The 27,655-nt window shown below is 46.8% G+C and overlaps 1 protein-coding gene across 7 annotated transcripts in view; it reads left to right on the forward strand.

The window, feature by feature from the left end:
- The window catches only part of LOC147021538 (trinucleotide repeat-containing gene 6C protein-like), a 181,465-nt gene that overhangs the window by 52,583 nt on the left and 101,227 nt on the right, over positions 1–27,655 (forward strand). The window contains exon 1 of one of the 7 annotated variants that reach the window (XM_085891569.1): positions 8,202–8,261. The exons of 3 other annotated variants lie outside the window; for them this stretch is intronic. The gene's annotated coding sequence lies outside the window, so the exon portion shown is untranslated. Of the gene's footprint in view, positions 1–8,201; positions 8,262–8,932; positions 9,009–9,069; positions 9,634–27,655 lie in introns of those variants that run through there. 3 more of the 7 variants (XM_085891570.1, XM_085891571.1, XM_085891567.1) reach the window with 3 other exon arrangements.

The raw sequence follows: 27,655 nt of genomic DNA on the forward strand, positions 1-27,655 counted from the left end.
CCCTTCAGATGGGTGCCTGGGATATCCTATCCCAAAGAGAGGATGATCACCTGTATCTGTTATCATCTGAGCTCAAGTTGTTGGACATCGGTATTGCAGCACTCTCTGAGGTTCGGAGACAGGATTGTGGAAAGATCATGGAGGGTGGTTCGTCTGGGCCGATCCTATTTCATTGTTTCATTATCCACTGATATGTATGGAAAATATTAAGTTTCTCACATCATTTGCTTTGTTTCATTAATTTAATGACATTTTGTGTTATTAATTTATGACATTAATGACAATGACATTTTGTGTCATTTTTAATGACATTAATTGAATGACATACTATTGGTCTGGTCACTCTGATGGTTACTATGCCCAAAGAGTTGCTGTAGCGGTGTCCAATAAGCTGACTCCAATGATAAGTGAGGTAACACCGGTCAATGAGCGTATTATGAGACAAAGGATTAGTCACTCCTTGGGTGGCATTTTCCTGGTCGCTGTGTATGCTCCAACTGAGGCGAGTGATCTCACCGTGAACGACACATCCTATTCCACGCTCGAGTCTGTGGTTGATCGGTGCCTCAGGCGAGATGCTCTTCTTGTATTGGGGGATTTCAATGCATTGACTAGAACTGATGGGGATTGTTGCGAGACATGTGTTGGTCCCCATAGACCTGGAACTGAACCAGCATAGCACCAAGTTCCTTGACTTTGCAAGAAGTCATGGACTTAGGGTGGCTGGTTCATGGTTTCAGCAGCCACAGGCTCATCGCTGGACTTGGTATTCCAATGCTGGTGGTGTGGCAAAGGAGATTGACCATTTGCTCCTTGATGGTTGCTAGAGGATGATCCAGAACTGCAGGGTCTGAGTGCTCAGTTCCTCAATACTGACCACAGGCTTGTGGTAGCAACTCTGAAGTTGCAGCTTAAATCCGGGAGAATGGTACCATCCCAGCTTAGGCTGTATGTTGGCAAGCTCAAGGAGGAGAGGGTAGCTGAAGAGTTTGCGAACAGGCTGAGTGGGGATTTGGGGGGTGGGGGGGGGGTCTGGTTGCTTTTGGGAATCCTGAGGAGTTGTGGAGTGCCTTAAAGACCACCATCCCTGATGTTGCCAGTGGATGTCTTGGAACCCACCGTCGGGTGATGAAGAATTTTGTCTCAAGGGATACTGGATACCATTGACCAGAATCGCAGGGCCAGGGTTAATGGCAGAGCTGAGCTGTTCAGGGAGTTGAGGCGTAAAACTGTACGTGCACTGAGGATGGACAAGGTGGCCTATGTGTGAGGAATCTGAGGGGAGGGGATCGCGCATCACCTGTGGTGAAGTGATTCTCGTCCTGCTTACAGGGGAATTCGTGCATTGTGTTCCTCCAAGCCCATCCCTCGGTGTACTGCAGTTGGAGTGGAGGGTGGTGGGCACTTGACAGAAGAGTCGGAAGTGAAAGCCTCTGGACCGGTTACTTTGGGCGGCTGTACCAGGCTGATCCACCAGTTTTTTGAGTTAGATGTCAGGGGTGTTACTATCCCTATTGCTGACCGTCCAATCAACTGTGATCCACCTTTGTTTGTGGAAACACAGGTTGCAGTGAACCGGTTGAAATGGGGTAAAGCTCCTGTGATCTGTGGCATCCATGCTGAACTTCTCAAGGCTGGTGGAAATGCTGGACTCATGTTGCATGCAGTTCTGTGCTCTGCCTGGAACACAGGCATCATCCCAACTGACTGGAAGAGGGGCCTTGTTCTCCCTCACTGGAAAGGGAAAGGTGATCACCAGTACTACAACAACGACCAAGGGGTGATGCTGTTCTCGGTGCTGGACAACGTCTTTGCTCGGATAATTCTTGATGGGGTATGCCACCATCTGCTTGAGCACCAGCGCCCAGAGCAGTCAGGCTTTACACCAAAGAAGTCAACGATTGACCGTATCCTTGCCCTTCGGGTCCTCACTGAAAGCAGACGAGAGTTTCGGCAGGCACTGCTTGCAGCCTTTGTTGATTTCTGCAAATCATTTGATTCAGTGAATCTGGGATTCCCTCTGGATTATTCTTTGTCTTTGTGGGGTGCCAACAGAATTGATCAATCTGATGTCTGAACTATAGTCTTCTCTGGAACTGAGAGTGCTGTGAGATGTGGTGATACCATCTCTGACATATTTCCAGTTATTACTGGAGTTCATCAGGGGTGTGTACTGCCCCCCACACTTTTCAGCACTTGCATGGACTGGATTCTGGGGAGGATGTTCGAGAGATCAAGCTGCGTTGCATAATTTGGGAATGTCAAGATCTCTGACCTTGATTTCTCAGACGATAGTCATCTTTGCAGAAACTCTGGGTATCCTTTTTGGGGGCCCTCAAGGTGCTGAATGGGGAGTCGGAGCTGCTGGAATTATGGGTTTCCTGGGTCAAAACTAAGATCCAGGCTTTCAATGACATCTTGGATGTTGCTGTCTTGTCTCAATACCTGTTTGTGGTGAGGATGTTGAGGTCATGGAAAGATCCACTTGCCTTGGCATTGATATCCATGTCTGTGCTGGCTGTGAGCCAGAGGTCAATAGACGTCTTGGTCGGGCCTCGGGAGTCATGGATTCAATGGTTCATGGGGTGTGGCGCTGTGTCGGTACCTGTGCGGGAGGACGAAAGTCCAAGTCTTCAGGTCCTTGGTGCTTCCAGTCTTGCTCTATGGATGCGAGACTTGGACTCTGACCAAGGATCTGAGACGGAGACTTAATTCCTTTGGTGCCAGGTCTCTTCGGAGAATCCTTGGCTATCATTGGTCAGATTTTGTGTCCAACGAGCGGTTGCTGAGAGAGACTCGGATGAGATTTGTTACCTGCATAGTCCGTGAGCGTCAGTTGTGGCTGTATGGACATGTGGCTCGTTTTCCTGATGCTGATCCTGCTCACCAGATTCTCTCAGCGGGGGAGTCTTGTGAGTGGAGGAGGCCAGTGGGCTGACCACGTGCCTCGTGGTTGCAGTAGGTTGACCATCATCTCAAGGAGATGGGGATGGGCCTGGCATCTGCCTGAGGGATGGCCAGACGTCTGCTCCTGGAGTACCGGCGGAAAGTCGATGCAGTGACGTGCTGCCCTGGCGCCTGCTCCCATACCTGACCTCCCTGACCTGGTGGAACTTTTTGCCATCTTTCAACTTCTCATCAGGTTTGGAAGCGTGAGCATTTGCGATAGCGTGCCATCGACTTCGCTCTTATTATTCTAAGCTTTGTTATTGTTCTTGTTATTATTATTGTTGTTAAATTCATGACTATGCAGAAGAAAAATGTACAGGAAACTTTGGGGTTTTCTTCTTTTCATTTGTCATCCACAGAGTAGGTTAATGGTCATCTCCAATGTGTTAACGGTCATATATGTTTACCCTCGCCAGAGGAGAGGGTATTGCATGTGGGTCCGTTTGTTTGTTTGGCTGGATGTTTTTCTGTTGGTCTGTCTGTCTTTGTTTGTGTTCACGTTGGCCACAATTGCCACCTCGTGGTAGCCAGTCATACATGTCCTCTTTTTCTTTTTCTTTTTCCTTTTATTTTTCTTCAACCGAGTACCTCTATAAAGTATGTTCCATTGGGATCTGAGGACGTACTATAAAATTGAATATTAACTATAAAACCACATAAAACAAGTCCTAGTGAGGTCTACAATCTTTGTTCTTCCTTGTTTTAAATGTATTTGGGGTTCGTGGAAGAGCTTATACGTAAAATCACATGCAGGACAGAAAAAGTTGTCGACATTTGTGTACTTTTACTTGAATCAGATGGACAAACATTTCAGAATATGGGATTTGAACACGATGAGCCAGTGGTTCTGAGCAGATTGCCAGCCTATGATTAATCATTCCGCGTCCGAGGTACTAAATGTTAATTCACTTTGATTCCTGCAAACAAAACGAATGACGTTAAAACTTGTTATTTAGCAGACATCATCGGTGAATAGTGAGACAGATACGCAAGCAATTTTTGAAATCGCCTAACGTTTTATTTCCTTCAGGAGGTAAGCTTCTGTGTTGGAATAAAAATGTTTGGTGAATACCGAATGAAGTGCATTGAAAAGGATGAAGATTAGGGAGTGTAATTTGTCATGAATAAAGTTTGTCTGTATGATGTGGGTGGGCCAACAGAACCTTTTCGGTGAAACGACCCAATTGCACAGAGTTGAATTTGGTTTTATACCTTTTCTACCTTTCCTTAATATTGCTGCACTCTTGGTGTTTTCTGTGTTTTGTGAAAAAAAAACATTTTGCCAAGTGTTTATTTTAGACAAGGGATGACGAAGAGAAGAGTGCCGTGTGGTTGGTGTCTTTTTTTTAATTTTTTGTCCTATTTTTTAGCTCTTCAAATAAAAATGACAGGTGGAGATAAGAAACCTCTCCCAGGCATTGGTACTGTGTGTACCGTACTCGCCTCGGAAAGAACTCCATTTGCTTGAGCATTTCAAAGGTGTACCAATGGGACTTTAAAGTCCCACACTCTAAAGTGCCGCAACATCCGTTCTCATTTTTTGTGAGTATCCACTCTGAGTCTTGGAAGTTGGTGGTTCGATTTTGACCCCGGCCGAGTCGTACCAAATACTTTAAAAATGGTCTGTGCTGCTTCCTTGATTGAGGCTCAGCATTTTAAAAGGATGGAGATAACCCCTTCAGGTTGGCATCCATAAGGAGGAGGAATTTCCTCCTGAAGTGCACTGCTGAGTCGTTTTGAAAAGTGCACAGAGAGAAAAGCGATGTCATAAAGCTGGCATCGGTTACTGGTACCCAGAGTTCTCTGGGAAGTGAAGTCACTTCACGCAAGTTCATTCGCATTATTTGTCTGAAGGCGAGTCTGGTGTTGTAATGATTTTGTCTGCATGTGTACGAGTGTGTGATTTGTGTTGCAACTCCTTCACGAGTCTTACACTCTGAATATACAAAACCAGGAAACTGAACACTTCATTTCTCATGATATGAGAAATATTTCCACATACTCCATGTATTACCTGGATTACCTTGGATAACACCTGACAAAGTTTTGAAGACTTAAGTTTGGGGCCGAGAGATTTCTTTCCAATTCTACCTGTTACCCAACTTCCACAATATCTTCAATCTCATTCTTCCATCCAGATCTTCAAGACAGCTGTTCAACACCATCTGAGATCATCCCAACTCCAATACCATGATCTTTTCTATCCTCGTTAACCCCAACCAAAGTCCTCCTCCTTCCAAATTTACAGTTTTCCTTCCTGAGAGTTTTCTTTTGTATTAATCTTGTCCACCCCATGCATCCTTTCCTGCCCCCCCCCCTCATTCCTCCCCACACCCATTATTTGTCCAAGTCTCCCTCTATGTTGTCCTTCAACACCATTATGGTGTTTCCCTCCTCTTTCTAATGTTCCTTTTGTCCCATTACGTCCTGATACGTTCAGTGTACATGTACCAGCTTTTCATGAGCCTTGACTCTGTATACAAAACAAAACTGCTACTTGTTTCACGTACTGTTGGTACTTCTCAGTCCATATGGGTGGTTAACACAGAATTTACAACAAACGATAACCACTGCATTCCCAGGATGCAAAAACACTTCATTAACCTCTGCCATCGAAGATGGACGGAGGTTACTGTTTTCACCCCTGTCTGTTTGTTTGTTTGTTTGTTTGTTTGTTTGTTTGTGAACAGTATTCTGGAAAAACTCCTGGACGGATTTCGATGAAACATGGTGGGGGGATTAGGTATGGTCCAAGGATCATGCCATTAGATTTTGGACTTGGTCCAAAGTCCAATATGGCCGCTATGGCGGCCATTTTGAAAAAAAAAATTGAATTTTTGTTTTGCATTTCTTCATGTTTTAAGTGACTTCCAACAACAACAAAAAAAAATTGTCAGAGAAAAAAAAAACAATTTTGCAACTTTTTTTCAAAAGGATTTCAATTTTATTTGAAAAATATTTGAATTTTTTTTTTTTGCATTTCTACATGTTTTAAGTGATTTCCAACCCCCCCCCCAAAAAAAATTTGTTAGAGAAAAAAAACCCAGAATTTTTGCAACTTTTTTTCCCAATTTTTTTTTTTTTTTTTTTTTTTTTTTGGCATTTCTGCATGCGCGTCGATCAAGTTTAGTTTATTCAATCGTAGTTCAGTAGAGTCTGATCCGTTTTGACCTCCAATGAATAGGATATCAGGTTCACTTAAGTGACCCAGCAGTATTGGCTGCGGAGGTTTTGCACTCTACCGAGTGCTCCCCCTCTAGTTTTTCATGATTCTGGAAGGTTTTCCACCTACTCCATATATATTACCTGGATTACCTTGGATGACACCCGATGAAGTCTTTAAGACATAAGTTAGAGGGTGTGAGATTTCTCTCCACTTCTGCCTGTCCCCTTCTGTTCCCTTCTGCCTCGTCATGGCTGGCTCTCACTTCATACGTTGTTTCCACATCATTATTTCCATGTTAATATAGACATCTGGGTGCAAGCTTGTTTTCCTTTTCCTTCCAATGATCATTCCGTTTTGTGTTGAATGAGTTTAATGAGACAGTGCAGACTTATAGTGGTAAACAATGGGTTAAACAAGGGTCACACTGAGTTTGAAGCTATTTGTATATCATCAGAGCAACAGATTGTTAGCTTTGGCCAAAATTATTGTACTTTTCCTCCTTGTAACATAATGCTTTCAAAGTGGTGTTATTAAATGTTTCAAAGTGATGTGTACAAAAAACTTTTGGCTTCATTTTCCAAAATAACTTGTCTAAATATACAAGGCATCAGACTACGTATTTGGGAAACTTCGTCTCTTTTTTGCTTTTTAATCTTTGAATTTATTTGTTTTTCCATTTTGAATCCAGTTTTCTCTTTTAAAGTCAACTTTGCATTGTTGAACAACACTGCTGCTTGTGCCTGTCTAATCGGTCTTTGCTAGATAACCAATCTGCATACCTCCTTCAGTTCACGGTCACCATCGGTTTATGGTCTTTTCGTGAATGGGTTCTTTGAAACTGTGGCAGCGGCTGCTGCCAAGGTTCGCTCAAGGATGCCAAGTTTTCCGCACGCCCTCGGCCTCACGGCATACAGGACCTTTGTGCATGGTGTCGTTGGACTGAATACATCTTATTTTGTTTGCCCATCCAACAGTAGACATGGACACTGATTCAATGATGTGGCTTCTGTGGTTTACCTGGCAATCTGAGATGTCGAGTTGAAAAGCTTCCAAATTACCTGTGCCTTTTATAAAGAGTGCACAAAACTGATTTTGCTTCTTTCATCAGACACAATTTGTGATATTGGTGTTCTATCACTTCTCATCCCTTCTTCTCTATCTGCACTCCTCACCCTTTTCTCTCTGTTGTTGAATTCGTTCCACTAAAATCCGTCCATTCATGTACTTCCTTCCAATCTTTCAAGGTTGTTGCACAACCTCAGTTTGCTCAACCATAGATTGGTTGTTTGATTATTGACAATTGAAACAATGTTTTTGTTTCTCTTTTTGTCTTGGCCCTCCACCCTATCTGTGATGCGAGGGAATGTGGACACTTTTATAGACCTCCCGATCATATTTGTGTACAAGCACGAAGACATTTCTTGCAATTACCTTTTAAATTTATTTTGTTTAAACTACACCTCGGTGTTATTTATTTATTTTTCTTGTCCTTTCGCAAAGTCGTGCAAGCTAAAGCAAATTTGGCTTTAAACATTCACATCAGTTACATAGACATGGACGCTGATTAATGATGGAGCAGTTTATATGGCTTGTGACTTGAGAACATTTGCTGTGTACTTGGCATCTATTTCTCATCCTGTAAGATCAGACCTATAGTGCAACATTCCTACATCATCATCACCATATGTAGAGAGTGCATGAAATTTTTTTACTTTTTTTTGCCATTGTTTTCTTCAATCGGAGGATTTTTGATTGTCATGGGATTCTTTGTGAAAGGCTTTTCCTGGCTCCGATGGACTCTTCCATAGGTTAGTAACTAGAGGCAGTTTGCTCCGATGATGTTTAATTATATACTCCTCAATGTATTTAATTTTGGTTGGAAAGTACACAAAACATACTTAATTATGGTTGGAAAGTTGTCTATGTATTAAAGTGGCTGGATGTCTCCATCTGTCTCTGTGTGTCTGTCTGTTTTTCTCTTTCTGCCCATTGGTTGGACAACTGGCCTGACTCCCAACAATTGTACCCTGGAAAAAACTAATATATACATATATATTAGACGTGTGCCATTTTGGTGCTATCGGCCTCAACCTTCAGGCGTCTGGTGTTGATGACTGAACAACTCATCTTCCATCATGAAATAAAGGTACCTTTTGAGGAAAGAAAGGTACATTTTGATTATTGTGGAGGAAATGAGGTAATGCATGTTTTGTCCGGGAACGATCGAGGCAGTGGTCTACCATACACCGCCCAACGAAAACTTCCGTACGATGAAGAGTGCTGCTGTATTGATGTACATTTAAAAACTGAATGACGTGTCGCTTATCACGAAAGAAAGACACACACAGGAAGGAAAATAGTCATGATTAATAATTGAAGTCTCCATTGATAAATAAATAAAACCCTCCAAACCGTCCTTTTGGTTTTTGCCCCGAGTTTTCAAGGCTGAATAGTGTGCATGTGCAGGATAGCCGTTTATCGACGAGTAATGATAAGGTGGTTCCAAGTAAAACAATTTCAAACTCTGTGATGGTGGTGACATGTTATTAAATATGTAATGATCGATGTTTGAATGCCCTTTTGCTTTTATGAGCACGAGGGGGAAGGGGTGCGGGGGGGGGGTAGGATAGAGAGTTGGGGTTTTGAGGGGAGGGGAGAGCAAAGATGTTGGGGGAGGGAGGGTTTGAGGACTTTCATTGGTTGGGAGGGGGGGATGGGAGTTGATGAGTTGTGAGGAGGGGATTAAGCTTTCAAGTTTGCAGGGGGAGGTTGAGACTTTGGGGGAGGGAGGGTTTTGAGGACTTTCGTTGGTTGGGAGGGGGAGGTGGGAGTTGACGAGTTGTGAGGAGGGGATTAAGCCTTCAAGTTTGGAGGGGGAGGTTGAGGACTTCAGGTAATAATTGAAGTTCTTCATAAAAACTCATTTTGATGACATTTTATTTTGTGCTGTATATATTTTTGTTCTGGCTTTTGCCATAAGCAAGTGGATGGTACTAACACGATTATAAATGCCAGTGTAAAACTTTTCATGCATTGGAAGTGCAGCAAAGAGGTTTCATCTTGCGAGGAGGGGGTTGTGCAATATTCCTGTGGCGAGGATTCCAGTGCTATACGAACGTAAGGCAATTCCGACTGCGCGGCTTTGGCATATTGCCCAGCCACCATTTTCTCCTGGGTGGATATATGTGAAAACGCCGGAGCGTATTGGACGTGGTTCGCAGCCGAGCCCCGCTGCTTCCATCCATGTAAGCACCGCATCATTTCTTGCCTGCCGCGCCTCCAATTTTCCGAAAAGGAGCTTGTGTCCAGGGTTGAAATGTCTTCGGCTCAAAGCCCTTGGGCCAGGCCCCAGTGGCTTGTCGCCAGAGTGCTTTCGTTGGAGACTTTTGCTGCACAAAAAGCTGTGCGGTCGGCGGTGCCTGCAAATTGCTTAGCAACCAGCCAGCAGGCTGTTCGCATCAATTTGAGTCGATGCTGTCACGAAACTGCATTAATGCTTGCGATTTTTAGCAAAGAAGGTAAGTTTGTATTTATTTATTTTCTGAATAACTGCTTCTGGGATAGAATTTCTCGTTGATTTATTTCAGGTTTTTCATTGCACGACGTTTTTCCTTTAGTTTTCTTTTGAATAACTTGCTCTTAAAGAATCGTGAAGCTTGACAAGTTTGTTTCACAAACGTACACAAACGGTAACACAGAGGGGTGAGGAGGAGGTGGAGGAATTGACAAATGTAGGTGGAGAGAACGAGCCATGGGTTGTCTCTTTGAAGATTTTCTTGTCAGTTAACTTTTCTTACTTTGTATTGTCCAGAATCATGATGTAGGTTTTCAAGCAAAATAACCTGATGCATAATGGAGAGCTGGGTTCCCTAATACGATGTACAAATACCTTGTATGCCTTGTGGAGTTGAGTACAAAACAAAGCCTTGTTCTGCATGGTATCTCATCTTTGCAAGCTAGCGATTGTCCAATGTGAATAAGTGTAAGGTCGATGAATTTGGAGACTGCAAATCAGCCAGCGATTCATTTCAGAATGGGATGGAAGGATTACCAGACTTTTTCTGCAAAGACAAAGTAAAGTTATGGTCTGAAATATGCATTTGATATTGTTGTAAGGTGCAAACAAATTTTGTGATTTATTTCACCCCCCTCCAACCCCTTGAATAGAGCCATCAAAGATGGATTTGGGAAATTTAACTTTTTAGTGTGCCAGAAAAGTTGTTGTTGTGATTGGTCTTGGAACACTGTCATCTTTCAAAGGACAGAATAAACATCATTTAGATCAACAGCTTTCATTTATTACACAGATCGATTAGCCAAACTTGGTGTTGACCCTGGGCACTATTGGTACAGAGCTTCAAAATATGATCTTGTTGCTAGATTTTGTCAAATCCATGGGATATGTCTGACATGCCAGACTTCTGCCAATTGGCAAATTTCCACTTGTTTTGCATTAAACCTTGGTTTATCGAGAATCTATATGAATGGGGGTGGGTGTTGATTGGGATTGGGGAGGGGATGTGGGGTTGAATGGGATTTGGGAGGGGATGTGGGGTTGATTCGGAGTTGACTTGTCCATATAGCAAATATCAAACTATAAATCACTGTTTTTGGATTTTTTTTTTTTAATATAAATTGAAGTTCTGAAATTATTATAAACCTCCGTCCATCTTCGATGGACGTTTTCACCCGTCTGTTTGTTTGTTTGCTTGTTTGTTTGTGAACAGTATTATGGAAAAGTCCTCGACAGATTTCGACGAAACTAGGTGGGGGGGATAAGGTATGGTCCAAGGATCATGCCATTAGATTTTGGACTTGGTCCAAAGTCCAATATGGCTGCTATGGTGGCCATTTTGAAAAAATATTTGAATTTTTGTTTTTGCATTTCTACATGTTTTAAGTGATTTCCAACCCCCCCCCCCAAAAAAAATTGTTGGAGAAAAAAAAAATTTTGTAACTGTTTTTCAACAAAATTTCGATTTTTTTTTTTATTTTTTTTGCATAATTAACCTCCGCCATCGAAGATCGGAGGTTACTGTTTACACCCCTTTCTGTTTGTTTGTTTGTGAACAGTATTATGGAAAAACTCCTCGACGGATTTCGATGAAACTGGGTGGGGGGATTAGGTATGGTCCAAGGATCATGCCATTAGATTTTGGACTTCGTCCAAAATCCAATATGGCCGCTATGGCGGCCATTTTGAAAAAATATTTGAATTTTTTTCATTTCTACATGCTTTAAGTGATTTCCAACCCCCCCCCCCAAAAAAAAATCTTCGGGGAAAAAAACATTTTTTTGCAACTTTTTTTTTCAACAAAATTTCGATTTTTTTTTTTTTTTTTTTTTTTTTTTTTTTTGCATTTCTACATGTTGGAAGTGATTTCCAACAAAAAAAACATGCCAAAATTATATTTGCGGCTGATTTTGGAACTTCAGGTGGATATACCCACGTAAAATCAATTTCTGTCTCAAGGAATCTAGTTATGACGAATGAATTGAGTATGTAAAAGGGAAAGTTGCAAACTATAACTGTGAGCACTGTTGACGTCAAATTGAATGAATAGGATATCGGGTTCACTTGAGTGACCGAGTAGTATTGGCGGCGGAGGTTTTGCACTCTACCGAGTGCTCCCCCTCCAGTTACCTCTGCCACCGAAGGTGAAGGAGGTTATGTTTTCACCCCTCTCTGTCTGCTGTGTACAGGATATCTCAAAAAGTTGTGGACGGATCCGGATTAAATTTTGTGGGCAGGTTGGGTGTGTGACAAGGAAGAACTGATTAGATTTTGGTGAAGATCTGGATCCGACTACGAGAATTTTAAAAGTGGTTCTTCACCATTGAGAGATAGGACCAAAACAATATTTTGCATGATATTTCAAAAATGTATTGGGCCAGATATGTTCTTGTGAATCAGGCATTGCATGGCGAGGTATGCACTCTACCGAGTGCCCTTCTAGTTAATATAAGAATGCAAAGTATACATCGTGTATTAACAAGGAATGACAGCTCTGGTACATTCAACCTCTCGGTGTTTCATCGTGCATGTCACAAAGACCTATATCTTACAACTAGAGCACAAGACAAAGAACTGCATTTGACAGAGAATGAAGCACTGCACGATGTCTGTCATCTTGCATAATCTGCGATCTTTAACTATCGTAGTACTATTCAAAACTTAGTGATGGTTTTGTCAATTCAAGTGCCTTTGTTTATCAAATCTGCATACGTCGAGATGTGGAAGAGTAGTCGTGTTAATTGAGATGCATTTTGAAAGTGCATGTCAGTATTTGAATAAAAAAGAAAAAAAATATTGAGGCTGATCGAATGAATAACTAATGATGGATAGTTTAAGATTAACATAATAAAAAGGCAAAGGAAGGGAGCAGGCAAACATGGGACAGCACACAGGCAGTTAAGGGTACCAAATGTCATATCATACCTGAATTTTGGATACACTGAGTAACTAGAAGAGGACTCGGTAGAGCACGTACCTCTGCCAGGCTGAACAGTTTATGTTTTGTATTCCACTCATAGGCAAGATCTGGATCCGGACCTGAACCAAAATCTAATCATCTTGTTCCTGTCACCTGCCCAACTCGTCCACCAAGTTTCAACCAAATCCATTCACAACTTCAAAAAAAATATCGTGCTATATGTCGTTTTTGGATGCATCTCTCGTGGTGAAGAATCACTTTTTAAAAAAAATTACAAAAATTCTCATAGCTGGATTCGGATATTCACCAAAATCAAATGTATTCATCCTTGTCACACACCCATCCTGTCCACCAAGTTTTGTCGGAATCCGTCTGTAGCTTTCTTAGATGTCCTGCTGACAGACAAACGGAGGAAAAACATAACCTCCGTCCACCTTCGGTGGTGGAGGTAAAAAGACACTACTTGACAATGTGGAACCTCACTGGGGTACTTGTTGAGGTGACCCCTTTTCAGAAACTGGTGTGCTATATGAAAGTATGCTACCCTTGGGGTGGTATATTATAGTTAATCTGCATGCGAACTTGCAGCTGCACATCGTACATCGACACATCTATACACTATAGCCTTTCCATTTCCTTTAGGAAAGGGTGAGAATAATTGTATATCATTTATTATTTATATAATATATGTTCCCTTTCAATGATGTCATTGCAGGAGGAGGCCATTAGGGCCATCAAAGCTTGCACCAGCATTGCTGTTTCTTTTTTTAAAAATTAATTCATTAATTTTTTGTATGTGTTCTATCCTTTATAAATTCTGAGCGTCAAGTAAGGAAGGAGCATGTACCATTTTTAAAGTCTTTAATATGACTTGGTTGGGCTTCACACCTTTAACCTCCGAGACTCACAGTCGATGGATGCTCTCACCATTATATCACTGAGTCTGGTTATGATCAACGAACATCGAATGACGTCGTGTATCTTACCTTCGGTTACTCGTGACATGTTTTGGTGTCAATACAGATAGGTGGTGAGTATATTTAAACATTATGTACGTTTTATAAATGTGTAAACATTGCACTTTCCCTTCAACTTCCATCCCACCCCCCCCTCCCCCCTACTCCAATTCAGCACTTTAATCACTTGAAAGCTCTGCATTGCCTTTGCTTTTAAAGAATTTAAAAGCGTTATTTTCACTTCGCAGAGCTGACATCTCTACACCTGTGCACGTTTGACAAGTTGTGTTGCTTTGTAAAATTCGTAAATAGGAATTTACTTTTCCTGAGAGAAGCATTAGTCTGAGCTCCAGCTGGGGAGGAGGGGGGGATGTACCCCCCTCGCTCCTCGGACTTTGTGAGACACTTTTTTTTTAGGAGCTCTAAAAAAAAGTGTCCCAAAAACGTCATTGATTGTGAACATTGAAACAAACTGAACACTTTCACTGTTTTGGCTCCTTTTCAAAATGGTTGCCAGAGATCTCGTTTATCCACTATCTGGCTGCAACAGAAGTGTGGTTCCAAAATAAAACATGTCTTGCTGTGCATGACTCTTCGACACTTGTGCAGGAACAGGCAGGCAGCTGTTGACCATGCTCAATCGATTTGGCCATTGTGAGAGCAACAGCTTTGCCATGGAATTAGAAGTAGCAGTAGCAGTTGATGCTCCATTGGAACAGAAGTCTTCTCTACTGACTGGGCAAATTGTCAAAGCCTCACACAATGGAGTGTTCCATTCAGAATGGGATAATTTCAATCAGAACTTGGCTGCAGTACATTGTGCCCAGTCCATAAACAAAGCTGGTGGCATCATGTTGCAGGAAACGCAAGGTGATTGATGCAGTCAGTCTCAAGGAGTGGACATGCAGCCAGTCGAGAGCCTCCACCGGCATTACCCCTTCTACATATTCCCAAAAAGAAGGGCTCAGTCATGACGTGAATGACCCCAATCTTCTTGTCTCGGAAGACGGCTGGAAAGTGGACACAGACACTCGTCTGAAGGTGCCATCCTCCCTCATAGACTGATTATATATTTATATATATATATATATATATATATATATATATATATATATATATATATATATATATATACACATATATATATATATATTGTCGCGGATTCGCGCCCGCCGGCGTGCTGACGGCCACGTAACTCGAATCGCGGCACGTCGCCCACCGGACGGACAATCCAGTCGTGACCCTCTCGGACTAACGCTGGGAACCAGTCACGGGTGGACCTTTCGGTCTCACCGCGATCGAGCCAATCGGCCCCCGCGTGGGATAGGGTTGCTCGCCAAATTCGACCTACCTAAGTACCCACACGGAGGGTAGACCGGGCGATCGCACCTCGCCGCAGGTCGACTTCGGACACGGGCCACTTAAGCGACCCGTTCCGTACTATCGGGATAACCGAGCGGTGTTATTCGTCGGCCTCGACGGTTCGATTAATTATCGGGCGTCTCAGCCCAGGACCAACCCTTTACGTGAAGCAAGATGGGGATTCAATGAAAGAAATGACGAAGCGAAGCGGGAAAACAGTTCAACATAAAGCACATTTATTCGCGATGAACGGAAAGCACACATATACAATTCCACCAAAAGCACATAGAAAAGGAAAAGAAACACAATGCAATTTTACGCAAAAAGCAAATGTAAAAGCGAAGACACAATGCAGAGCTATCCGACTACGCGAGCACACGGCAACACTTATACAATTTTACTTCACAGACGGCGCCGACAACACATATTCAAAACCAAGAAAAAGAACACCCTCAAGGATGAGGCGGGCCTGGGGCCGAGACCGGGTCGGGCCTACCCGTCTGATGATGAGGCGCGAAGTGGCGATGGTGCCCCAACTCCGCGGGCCTCGCGGACAGTGTCTGGTAGGGGGTGGGAAAAGGGGCCCCCTTGGTCGCACTATCTCAGCGCGGGGGGAAACAGGAGGGGGTTGCTGATGCTCGGGGGAAGGAGGATTTTTATCCTGTCTCGGGTCCCGCGACGAGCGTCTCCACCTCGACCAGGTCGCGCCGTCGGCCTCCCGCCTTCAGCTCCCGGCACCGACGCGAGCACCCCCTCGTCCGTCTTCGCCGCCGCCACCTCTCCACAGCTCCGCCAACAACTCGTTCCAACGCACAGCTTGTTCCAACGCGCAACTTCCTTCCAGCTCCACCGACGACTCTCTTGAACTCCGAACTCACTCTTTCCAACGCACACCTACTACCTTTCTGACGAACGCAGCCGCTGTATATAAGCCCCGTGGCTTCGCCTTTGACCCCCTGCCTTCGACCTTTCACCTCGCTCCCCATTGGCCCGAGAAAAAGTGGGCGTGAATGCTTTTTGATCCATGTATTTGCATATAGCGACCGCCCTCCAACGCCCTGGAGGCGGGGCCAAATCGCCCCTCGCTCACCGATTGGACGGAACAAAAGTGGGCGTGAGTCATTTTTGATCCGTTTTTCTGCGGAAAGTCCGTGGTTTTGTACACGCTGTTCGGTGCGCGCCCTGCACGAGTCCAATACCGGTACCCACAAGCGGCGCAAGAACGGTGGCGATGCGACGGTTGCGAGGTGTGACGGTAAAGGTCGTGGCTGTTGTGGTGAAGCGGCGTTGTGGTGGGTGGTTGATGTTGTGATGACTGTTGAGACGTGGTTGGTGGTGGTAATAATGGCGGTTGGTCCAAAATAAAGATAGTAAAAGAAAAACGGCTATCCGGAAGAGTCGCAGCCAGCATGAATGACATTTATTCCCTCTAGACAACGGGTTTGGGCCTAACTACACATATACTTACCGAGATATCTCACCTAAGGGACCTGAATGGTGGTTTGCGAATTTGGTCAACCACAACACTACCCCCTCCCCTTTTTACAGACTCGTCCCGAGTCGTCAAATTTTCGTGTGCCATCATGTGTAGTTTTCCCCTAGTACATTTTACCTACGGATCCCTGAGTGCGACATTCATGGTATTCGTGTCCCCAAAATAAATAACCTAAGGGCTGAGTAACTACCTAAACAAACTCACTCACACGGACGACTTAAATAAAATTGCCGGCGCTAAGACAAACATGCCGGGGGCGCACTCATATTTACAGTACATCTTAACCTTAACTTACAAATTTTACACTAAACCATGGCCCAGGATCAATGAACTCTGCAAAAAGAAAGCAGTTAACAGGGAGCCAGGCTGCTCGCATGCAGTCTCTGGCTCAAAACAATGCAGGTGACAGGGAACGTGGCTGGCTGCTCACACGCAGTCCAAGGCCTTCCCTTTTGAACTGAACGCAGTGAACCACAACGGTGCATGGGCTGCACAAACGTAGTCTCCGTGCCAGCTCAAGTGGCACACGCAATGAGCACAACGAATAGATGGATGGACACAAACACGGTGCACGGGCCGCCACTGCAGGCCCGTGTTGTAGCTGCCAACAGGGCAGTTCTTGCAGCTTGCAAACTGTTGCCTTGATCCTGGCGCACATGGCAATGAACAGGGAGGGGCAAAGCAAAATTGAACGGGGCTGGTGAACGTGGGCAGTGGGCGTGGCATGGCAAAGGCAGCAGGCAAACACAGCCCGCAGAAGAAGGCCGCTGCAGGCCAACACAGCCGGCAGATGAACTGGCCGGCACAGGCCTTGAAGAAAAACAGCCAGCAGATGAACTGGCCGGCACAGGCCTTGAAGCAAAACACGGCCAGCCGATGGCACAGGCCTTGCAGCAAAACAACAGCTGCCGATAAAGTTGGCCGGCCTCCGCCTTGAAGCAAAACACGGCCAGCTGATGAAGTTGGCCAGCCTTTGCCGTTCAGTGGAGGTTGGTGGAGGGAGTGCGGTGGTGCTGGCCACTTGGAAGGTGGGCTCGGACCTACCTACCTGTCTCCCTCCCACCTATCGCCTTTGCCTGTCACTGTACATACCCACTCCCTTAATTTGTCAAACCCCAATTTAGCCCCAACTTATTTTATTTATTTATTTTTTTTTTTTTAACTCCCCACTATAAATCGTCCCCTAACCCCCTGTACTGTCCTTGTTCGGCTAACCTATCCTGTCACCTAGCCTACTCCCAACCCCTACGTTCCCTTCCCGGAGGGGAACAAGGGAGAGCTAGCGTCCTGTGTCGAGGCCCAACGAAGCCTCAGAATGGCCTCCCCAGAGTTCGGCGATCTATAACCAAAGTGGGTCCAGCGGCCCACAACGAGAGTGAGGGGATGGATGGTGCGGAGGGGTACACTTCCTATTCTGCCCTATCCATTTAACTGTTAAACTACCCCGGGGCTTTCAACAAGCGCCTCTTGCTTAAACTATTGGTTCTATAAACCCAGATTCCCGTCGCCTGTGTTGGTGTCCTCACAATTTCGGGCCTCGCCCCCCAATTTTCTCTCCGTGCCCTCACACGGTCTCATGGCTGGGACACATGGCTCCCTTTGGCAGGCACGACCCTCTGCCGAATCTCCGACGATGGCACCCCCGGGCACTACACTGCCTCCGAGCCTACCAGCTCCCTAACACCGGGGAGTGCCCCCCTATGGCACCTCCCCTGAAGCGCACACGTGGCAGGCTGGCTTCCCAGGCCCCTTTCCGAGGGTCACCCTTGCCCACAACACTGCCCACGCGGCTAATGGCGCCCCGGGCCCCCGCACCAAGCAGGCGCACCCGTGCCCACTACGCTATCCCGGCCCCCCATGGGCCCTTGGCCTACCACGGCCGACTAGCCTGGTGCCCGGGGTACCCACTCAGCGATACTCACTTTTCGCAGCCACGCTCCCAGCCCGTCAACAGGGCTCCTGCACCCCTCCAAATGGGTATCGAGCCTACATTCACACCAACAGCAAAACGACCTCCATTTTTCAATTTAACTAACCCCCTAACTCACTCTACACTGACCCCGGGGTCCCTTGGGCGGGAGTCACTCCTCCCCCCAATCACTCATCGCACCATGCATTCCCCATTCGCTCCATACACACAGACCCGCTGGCCTCACTCACTCACCAAGCACATGCCTCCACCTCATAACTCACCAACAACTCTTCAACACACTCACCACTGAACTCTGCCATCCTTCTAACTACATCCCCTAACTAACTCGTGCTCCCACGTCGTCCCTTAAACTACAGCACGTTCCTTTTAACACTACGTAGCTAAGCTACGTCTCCACTACACATTCACAAGTCTGTCACGGTCTCCAAATAATCCCATTAATCAATTTCCCAACCTAAATCTGGCTACAATCCCTCTAACTCATCCATTCCACGGACTCCATACACCGCGGCCGCTGCCGCACCCATTTCGGCCTCTGGGTTCAGTTGGGCGAGTTCGTTTTCCTGTACAACCAACATTTCCTGCACGGAGATTTCATCCTGAGCCATGGATTCTACACATTCTACATCCATTTCTAATACCCCCGGCTCCCGCTCGCCTTGAGACGCCATCTTGCTTCTCTTAAAGGGTTAATTTGAATCGCTCGTAATTTGGAGGGAATCGGGGGTCGCTTCTCTCACCCCTGGACCGATTCCCGTGAATTTAGTTGGAGACAGGAGAGCCCGTTTTCCTGTTCTCCGATACCAGTGCCGCGAGGAGGGCGATGGATTTGTATCGCACGACCTGACACCAGTGTCGCGGATTCGCGCCCGCCGGCGTGCTGACGGCCACGTAACTCGAATCGCGGCACGTCGCCCACCGGACGGACAATCCAGTCGTGACCCTCTCGGACTAACGCGGTGGCGATGCGACGGTTGCGAGGTGTGACGGTAAAGGTCGTGGCTGTTGTGGTGAAGCGGCGTTGTGCTGGGTGGTTGATGTTGTGATGACTGTTGAGACATGGTTGGTGGTGGTAATAATGGCGGTTGGTCCAAAATAAAGATAGTAAAAGAAAAACGGCTATCCTGAAGAGTCGCAGCCAGCATGAATGACATTTATTCCCTCTAGACAACGGGTTTGGGCCGAACTACACATATACTTACCGAGATATCTCACCTAAGGGACCTGAATGGTGGTTTGCGAATTTGGTCAACCACAACAATATATATATATATATATATATATATATATATATATATATATATATATATATATATATATAAATATATATATACATATATATATATATATATATATATATATATATATATATATATATATATATATATATATATATATATATATATTTTGTTGCGAATTTGCACCCGCCGGCGAGCGATCGGCCGCTCGACTCGAATGGCAGCCGCGTCGCCCACCGGACGGACAATTCAGTCGTGACCCTCTCGGAACAACGCCGGGAGCTAGTCACGGGTGGGGGTTTAACCTCACCACGATCGTGCCAATTGCCCACCCGTGCAGGATAGGGTTGCTCGCCAAATTCGATCTACCCAAGTACCTGCGCGAATGGTCGACCGGGCGATCGTACCACGCCACAGGCTGACTCCGGACACGTACCGCTAAAGCGGTCCGTTCCGTGCTACAGTGATAACCGACCTCCCCCACACCGAGCACGGATAACTCAAACGGGAGAAACAGGCGGGAAAAGCCCACCGAGCATCGTTGTAGGTTTTTGTTTGTTCCTCTGCGGAGATCGTAACCACACGGGGCCTGTTGAATGGCGAGTGGCGAAGATGTGGTAGCGTAGATGGTGGAGGTGGCGTGGTTGTAGTATGGTTGGCCTGTGGCGGGGATGGCGTGGTTGTTGAGATGTTGTTTGTTTGAAATAAAAGATAGAGAAAGAAAAACGACTAACTGAAAGATCGCAGCCCGAATGCATCACATAAATTCCCTCTATACAACGGGGTTGGGCTAACTACACATGTACCTATGGAGATATCTCACCTAAGGGCCCTTTATGGTGTAATGCGAATTTCCACAGCCGTAACAATATATTGTTACGAATCTACGCCCGCCCGGCGTGCGAGTGACCGCGTTAACTAATAACGGCCGCTCGCCCACCGAACGGACAATTCAGTCGCGACTTCCCGGAACAACGCCGAGAACCAGTCACGGGTGTGCCTTCAACGCACACCACGGCCCAGTCCATATTCCACCTGCGCAAAATAGGGTCAATCGCCGGATATCGATATACCTAAGTATTCGCGCGGGTAACCTACCGAGGGACCGTACCTTGGCGAAGGCCTGTTTGGACACGAACCGCTTAAGCGGTTCGTTCCGTTCTGGGATAACCGAGCGGGTATTATCGCCAGACCTCACCGGACCCGATTCTATTTATCGGTTATTTAAAAACCAACTAGTATTCCGAGAAACAATGTGGCACTTCAATGGGGAAAGAGAGGACACGACGAACGGGTTAACATTTAAAGAAGCACATTTATTGTACACTGATACATTTATTATACAAGCACATATGCAGTCAGGAATGCAAAACGCTAACATGCACTTATGCAGAACAAAAGCAAAGCAAAAGGTGCTACCGTCTATAAGCAATTATTCACAGGCACTTAACAGTTCTACTTGTCAGGACTCGGCGCCACATCATTCACACAAAGAAACAAAGAAAGACCACCCTCATAAACAAGGGGGTCAGGCTGAGCCCGTAGGCCTTTATGGCGCGGGACTTGGGATACCGAACAAGTCCCACGAGACCGTGCAGGTTACCTGCACCCTCGTGGTGCCTTGATGGGGCGAGTCGTGACGTCCCGTCCCCACGGCGGCTATTCGCGTACCTTCCCCGTGGCAGGCGAGCTCTCTCCTGCTCTGCCCATACAAACGCGCAGGCTTGCGCAATACGGCAGGCAGGGTTGTGCTTCCAGCCCGCTTCTCCTTCGCGACGCCCGGACCTCCCCCGACTGACTGCTCCAAGCTCCCGACTCTGACACGAGCCCAGACCTCCACGCAGCTCCTTGGCTTCTCCGAACCCCGTCAGACACTCTATTCCACCCGACCGACCCACCACTTGGCGATCTACGTGCCCTTTTATTCCCCCGGCGCCCCACCCCTCCGTTCGCGGCACACGGGGGGTGGGGGGGGGAACATTCCAACAGAGATTGGCTGGATAAGTTGTTTCCCAACCGTCAATCTTGTTTACCAGAGAAATTGGGGTGGGAGTTATTGTTGTTCCCCTTTGGTGTTCGTGGAGATGTCTGCGGTTGTGGAGAAGTTGGTTGTGGTTGTTGTGGCTGGCGTTGTGGTTGGTGGTTGGTCCAAAATAACGATAGTAATGAAAAACGGCTACCTGAAGATTCACAGCCCTGTCCACACGAAAAAATCCCATTAAACAACTGTGGGGAAATCTAACTGAACACGCACTTAGCAATATAACTGAACTGAACTAAGGACCTTTATGGTGTTCTGCGAATTTCCACAGCCGTAACACTACCCCCTCCTCTTTTTACAGACTCGTCTTGAGTCGCCAAATTTTCGTGTGCCATTATGTGTGAATTTCCCCTCGTACGTTTTACCTTCGGATCCCTGAATGCGACATTTAGTGTATTCGTGTCCCAAAAATAAATAACCTACGGGCTGAGTAACTAACTGAACAAACCCACTGATACAGACGACTTAAATAAATTGCTGGCACTACGACAAACATGCAGGGGGCGCAACTCGTATACAATTTACCTTAACCTAAACCTTGTAATTTTACACTAAACCATGGCCCAGGATCTATGGACTCTGTGGGGAGAGAAGAAAAAACAAAAAAAACAAGGAGCCAGGCTTCTCACACGCAGTCTCTGGTTTGCAGGTGACAGGGATTGTGGCAGTCCTCGGCCTCCCCCTTGAAATGAGCGCAGTGAACACAAGCGGTGCACGGGCTGCCAGTGCAGTCCCGTGTGTGGCTGCCTACAGGGCAGTCCCTGCAGAACGCGCGATGAGCTGACTCGTGCAACAAAATGGTGCACGGGCTGCCAGTGCAGTCCCGTGATGCGGCTGCCTACAGGGCAGTCCCTGCAAAACGCGCGGTGATCTGACTCGAGCAACAAAACGGTGCACGGGCTGCCAGTGCAGTCCCGTGATGCGGCTGCTGACAGGGCAGTCCCTGCAGAACGCGTGATGATCCTGGCGCAAGCAAACACAAACAATGATCGGATGGATGGATGGATGGATGGATGAAACACACGGTGCACGGGCTACCAATGCAGTCCCGTGATGCGGCTGCCTACAGGACAGTCCCTGCAGATCACGCGATGATCCTGGCGCACCTGGTGATGGAAAAATGGGGCAAATGCAACAAAAAGGGCTAGCAGGCATGGGGTCAAGGCAAAGGCAGGCAGACAAGGCATGGCAAGGCAAGACAAGGCCGTTGTAGCAAAACGGGCCGTTGGTGAAGCTGATCGGCACAGGCCTTGTAGTAAAACAGCCGGCAGATGAACTGACCGGCACAGGCCTTGCAGCAAAACATCCGGCAGATGATCTGACCAGCACAGGCCTTGCAGTAAAACAGCCGACAGATGAATGACCGGCACAGGCCTTGCAGTAATGAGGTTCGTGAAGGGAGTGCGGTGGTGCTGGCCACTCGGAAGGCGGGCTCGGACCTACCCTACTGTCTTCCTCCCAACCTATCGCCTTTGCCTGTCTGTGTCCATACCCACTCCCTTAGTTTGCAAACAAAACAAATTTAGCCCCAACTTATTTTTTGTTTTATTTTATTCTTTTTTTATTCTCCCTACTATAAATTCATCTCCCTAACCCCCTTTATCGTCTCTGTCCGGCTAACCTATTGTCATCTAGCCTACTCCCAACCCCTACGTTCCCTTCCTGGAGGGGAACAAGGGAGAGCTAGCGTCCTGTGTCGTGGCCCAATTCAAGCCTCAGAACGGCCTCCTCAGATCACAGCGATCTACGAACCCAAGGTCGGTCCAGCGGCCCACAACGAGAGCGAAGGGATGGATGGTGCGGAGGGGTACACTTCCTATCTACCCTAACATTTATTACTCCTAAACTACCCCGGAGCTTTCCAAAAGCGCCTCTCGCTTAATTTATCGGTTCTCCCTTGGCAGGAACTACCCTCTGCCGATTCTCCAACGATGGCACCCCCGGGCCCTACAACTGTCTCCGAGCCTACCAGCTCCATAAACACTGGGGAGTGCCCTCCCTGGCGACTCCCCTGAAACGCTCACGTGGCAGGCTGGCGCCCTGGGCCCCTTCCCTGGGTGCCCGTGCCCAATGCACTGCCCACACAGCCAATGGCGCCCTGGGCCCCGCATCATGCGGGCCCACCCGTGCTCACTACGCAATCCCGGCCCCCACTGGACCCTTGGCCTACCGTGGCCGACTAGCCCGGTGCCCGGGCTACCCACTAAGCGATACTCACCGTTTGCAGCCACACTCCCAGCCCGTCAACAGGGCTCCTGCACCCCTCCAAATGGGTTTCGAGCCTACATTCCCACCTACAGCAAAACGACCTCCATTTTGTCAATTTGACGAACCCACTAACTCACATTACACTGACCCCGGGGTCCCTTGGGTGGGAATCACTCCTCCCCCCAATCACTCATCGCACCATGCATTCCACATTCACTCCATACACACAGGCTCGCTGGCCTCACTCACTCATCAAGTAAATTTTCCATTCTCATTTCACTCCATCGCTGATCACTGCCATTCTTCTATCTCAATTCCCTATCTACTTCGTGCTCCCTCGTCGTCCCTTAAACTAGTAGCACATTCCATTTAACACTACGTAGCTGAGCTACGTCCCCTCTACACATCCAAAGTCTGTCTTTGTCTGCCCATCCATTTTCCATTCTCTAAATCTAAACTGACATCCCTCTAGCTAATCCATTCCACGGGCCTCATGAGGACTTATCCCTGCCCCATGGAGCCGGTCGAGCTATCACTAACCCTTCCCCCAAACTAGTTCCATTCCTGTGTCCGAGACAGGGGGGTCTTCCACCCCTTGCCCGGGAATCCTGTTCACCCGAAGCGAGGCTTGCTTTTTTTTTTCCTTTTTTTTTTTTTTTAAATGCGTCCACCAGCGCGGCAACTCGCAACCTGCGCTCGACTCTCCGTGACGTCATGGCAGCTGCTCGCGCACCTCATCCCTCCTCGGACAGTACCATCCGGCAGAGATTTCCCCTTCTGCCGGATTCCAACCATGCGTGCAGCCATGACGTCACCCTGCGCATTTAAAAACAATCCTCGCATTTCGAGGGGTTCCCCACGCGAACACACGTGCTCTGCTCGTCGGAGCTTCACACACGCTCGCCTGGAGAACCCATCCGGTCCAAATTCATATCCAGCCTACCTTCTGACCCTCCGCGGGATCGGCTAATCCACCGCGTGCGTTTACGGACCGGGCTTCACTCCCGCAGGCGCGCACGTGGCGGCCTCGTGCGTAGCACAGCGCGCTGCCGTGCAAACCCGGCACAGTTCCCAAAGCAGCTACGGCCGCTACTCGGCCTTTGTCCACCGTCAGGCACCGTCGTGGTCGCACTCTCGCGCACAAACTCCCACGTGCCACGACGCTCACACAGCTCGACATGACACTCGGACATGCGGTTGCGTGTTCCCGTATGCCGACCGCCATCTCCCTCACATACAGCGACCTCACACACGCTGTCTCTCTCACACATCGTGCTTCCCTTGCACACACCTTTTCACTCACTCTCGCCATTTCACTCACACACGCTGTCTCTTCCACACACGGTGCTTCATATACACACGGTGTTTCATATACACACGGCGTGCTGGGAGGCACACACTTCGGCTCTCTCGCAACCTCGTACACCATTTTACTCACACACGCAGTCTCTTTCACACACAACCTTTCACCCACGCTATGCGTGCTTTTCAGCATACATCTCGCCACACTCGTGAATACACACACCGGGACATTCACAATGGGGATTTGTGCCACAAGGGGTTCCGAGGCCTTCACACCCCCCAAGCTCCACGTGCACCCATCAACAGCACTCGCCCCCCTCTACCTCGCAAAGCTCGATCGGACCCACCTGGTCGTGATCAGCTTCAAGGGAGCATAGCGTCTCCCTCCATTCCTGAAGGAGGCTATCCGGCTGCTTGCACCGGGTCACGACGCATTCCCCAATCTCCCCCTCATTGTACTCCACTACCTCCATGTGTGTGTGTGTTCGTCTTTTACCCCGTCTTTATCATGTAGTCTCTCCTCTACTTTTTCTATTTCCCGCGTCTCTATACATTTTATTTCTGTTGTCTCTTCATGTCTATTTAATTCAGTCTCGACTCGGTCTATCTCCCGTGTCTCTGGCAATACTTCTATTTCCTTCTTTGTCTCTGTTATTTCCATCGTCTCCATTTTTATTTGTGTCTCCTCTATCAGGGTTTGCCCAAATTGTTCTTTCATCCGATGAGTGGTCTCAATCAAGTCCAGCACCACTAACATTACTCCTTGTGGTGCTGTCACACATCCCACCTTATGGTGCCGTTCTACTTCCTGGCTCCTTTTGAGTCGTTCTTCCTCTCTGAGCTTTTTGAGTTGTTCATTCTCTTTCCGGAGTTTTTCCATCTCTGTGGACTCAAATTTTGCTCTCTCCTTGAGTTGGTTAACTTCAAACTTGTTTTCTTTGTGTTTTCTATCCCACCGTCTCTCTTGTTCTTCCTTCTCCAATCTCCCTTTCCTGTTTCATTCCTTGTTCGGTCACTATCTCCTCGTACTCCAACCTTGCTTTTTCTTTCAAATGGTCAACCTCAAATTCATGTTCTTTTTGTTTTCTATCCCACTGTCTCTCACATTCTTCATTCTCCAATCTCATAGTGTCCTTCAATCGGCTTATCTCCTTTTCCTGTTTCATTCCTTGTTCTTTCACTATCTCCTTGTACTCCAACCTCGTTGTTTCCTTTTGTTGTTCAGTTTCAAATTCATACTCTTTTTGCTTTTTATTCCACTGTCTCTCTTGTTCCTCATTCTTTAATCTGGCCTTGGCTTCCAGCTGTTCGATCTGCACAGTGTGGTTCCTTAACGTTTCATTCTCCGTTCTCGTTCTTTCCTCTCTTAACATCCTCAATTCGTTTTGTAATTTGTCTGGTGGCCATTTTGAAAAAATATTTTAATTTTTTTTCATTTCAACATGTTTTAAGTGATTTCCACCCCCCCCCCAAAAAAAATTGTTAGAGAAAAAAAAAATTTGCAAATTTTTTTTCAACAAAATTTCGATTTTTTTTTTTGCATCTCTACATGTTATAAGTGATTTCCAACAAAAAAAATGCCAAAATTATAATTGCGGCTGATTTTGAACTTCAGGTGGATATACCCACATAAAATCAATTTCTGTCTCAAGGAATCTAGTTATGACGAATGAATTGAGTATGTAAAAGGGAAAGTTGCAAACTATAACTCTGTGAGCACTGTTGACGTGAAATTGAATGAATAGGACATCAGGTTCACTTGAGTGACTTAGCAGTATTGGCGGCGGAGGTTTTGCACTCTACCGAGTGCTCCCCCTCTAGTTTCTTCCTGTAGTTCTTCGAACTGTTTTGACTTTTCCAGCAATTCTTCCGTCCTTTCCTCCAGATGTTCCGCTCCTCTTTTTATCTTCCGTTCTCGGCTTTCTCTTTCCTGATTGCCTGTTATTACCTCTTCCTTCAGATGTTCCAATTCCAAATCGTGTTCACTTTTTTCCATTTCCCAGCTTTTTCCCCATTCTTCCCTCAATTTGCATGCTTCCTCCATTCTTTCTTTCATTCTCTTGCTCATCTCCGCACCTCTTTCGCATGCCTCCTCCCTCATTTTATCTATTCTCTTATTCAGTTCGCTCTCCTTCTGTTCCAACACCGCTGTAAGCCGCTCTACTCTCATCTCTCCTCCAGCTATTACCTCGCCTGTGTTGGCCAAGTGCTTCTCCAGCTCCCGAATTAGTTCCTGCGCATCGGCCAATTGTTGTGACTCCTTATGCACCCAATCCTCCTGAACCTCGTCTACGCGCCGCCGTTCCTCGTCCAATTCATAGGAAAACGAATGCAATTCCCCTATACAGTTGTCACCATTCCTCCACCGCTGCAAGGACTTCGACACTTGTTTCCGAAGCCCGTCAATGCATGCTCCGGCATCCTACCACGCCTGCCATGACCCCGTGGTTTGAAACAGTGACTGGGAGCACCCGCCTCGTGTCGTGCCGTTAGTTGTGCTAATAATAGCAGCCCGCTCCGTGTTGCGCTGAGATGCGATCGCGCCGCTATTGTGCGACTTCGAGTTCGTTT

Source organism: Eptatretus burgeri, chromosome 8, assembly GCF_056783735.1.
Source record: "Eptatretus burgeri isolate ZD-2024b chromosome 8, Ebu_testis_v1, whole genome shotgun sequence".
Taxonomy (NCBI): domain Eukaryota; kingdom Metazoa; phylum Chordata; class Myxini; order Myxiniformes; family Myxinidae; genus Eptatretus; species Eptatretus burgeri.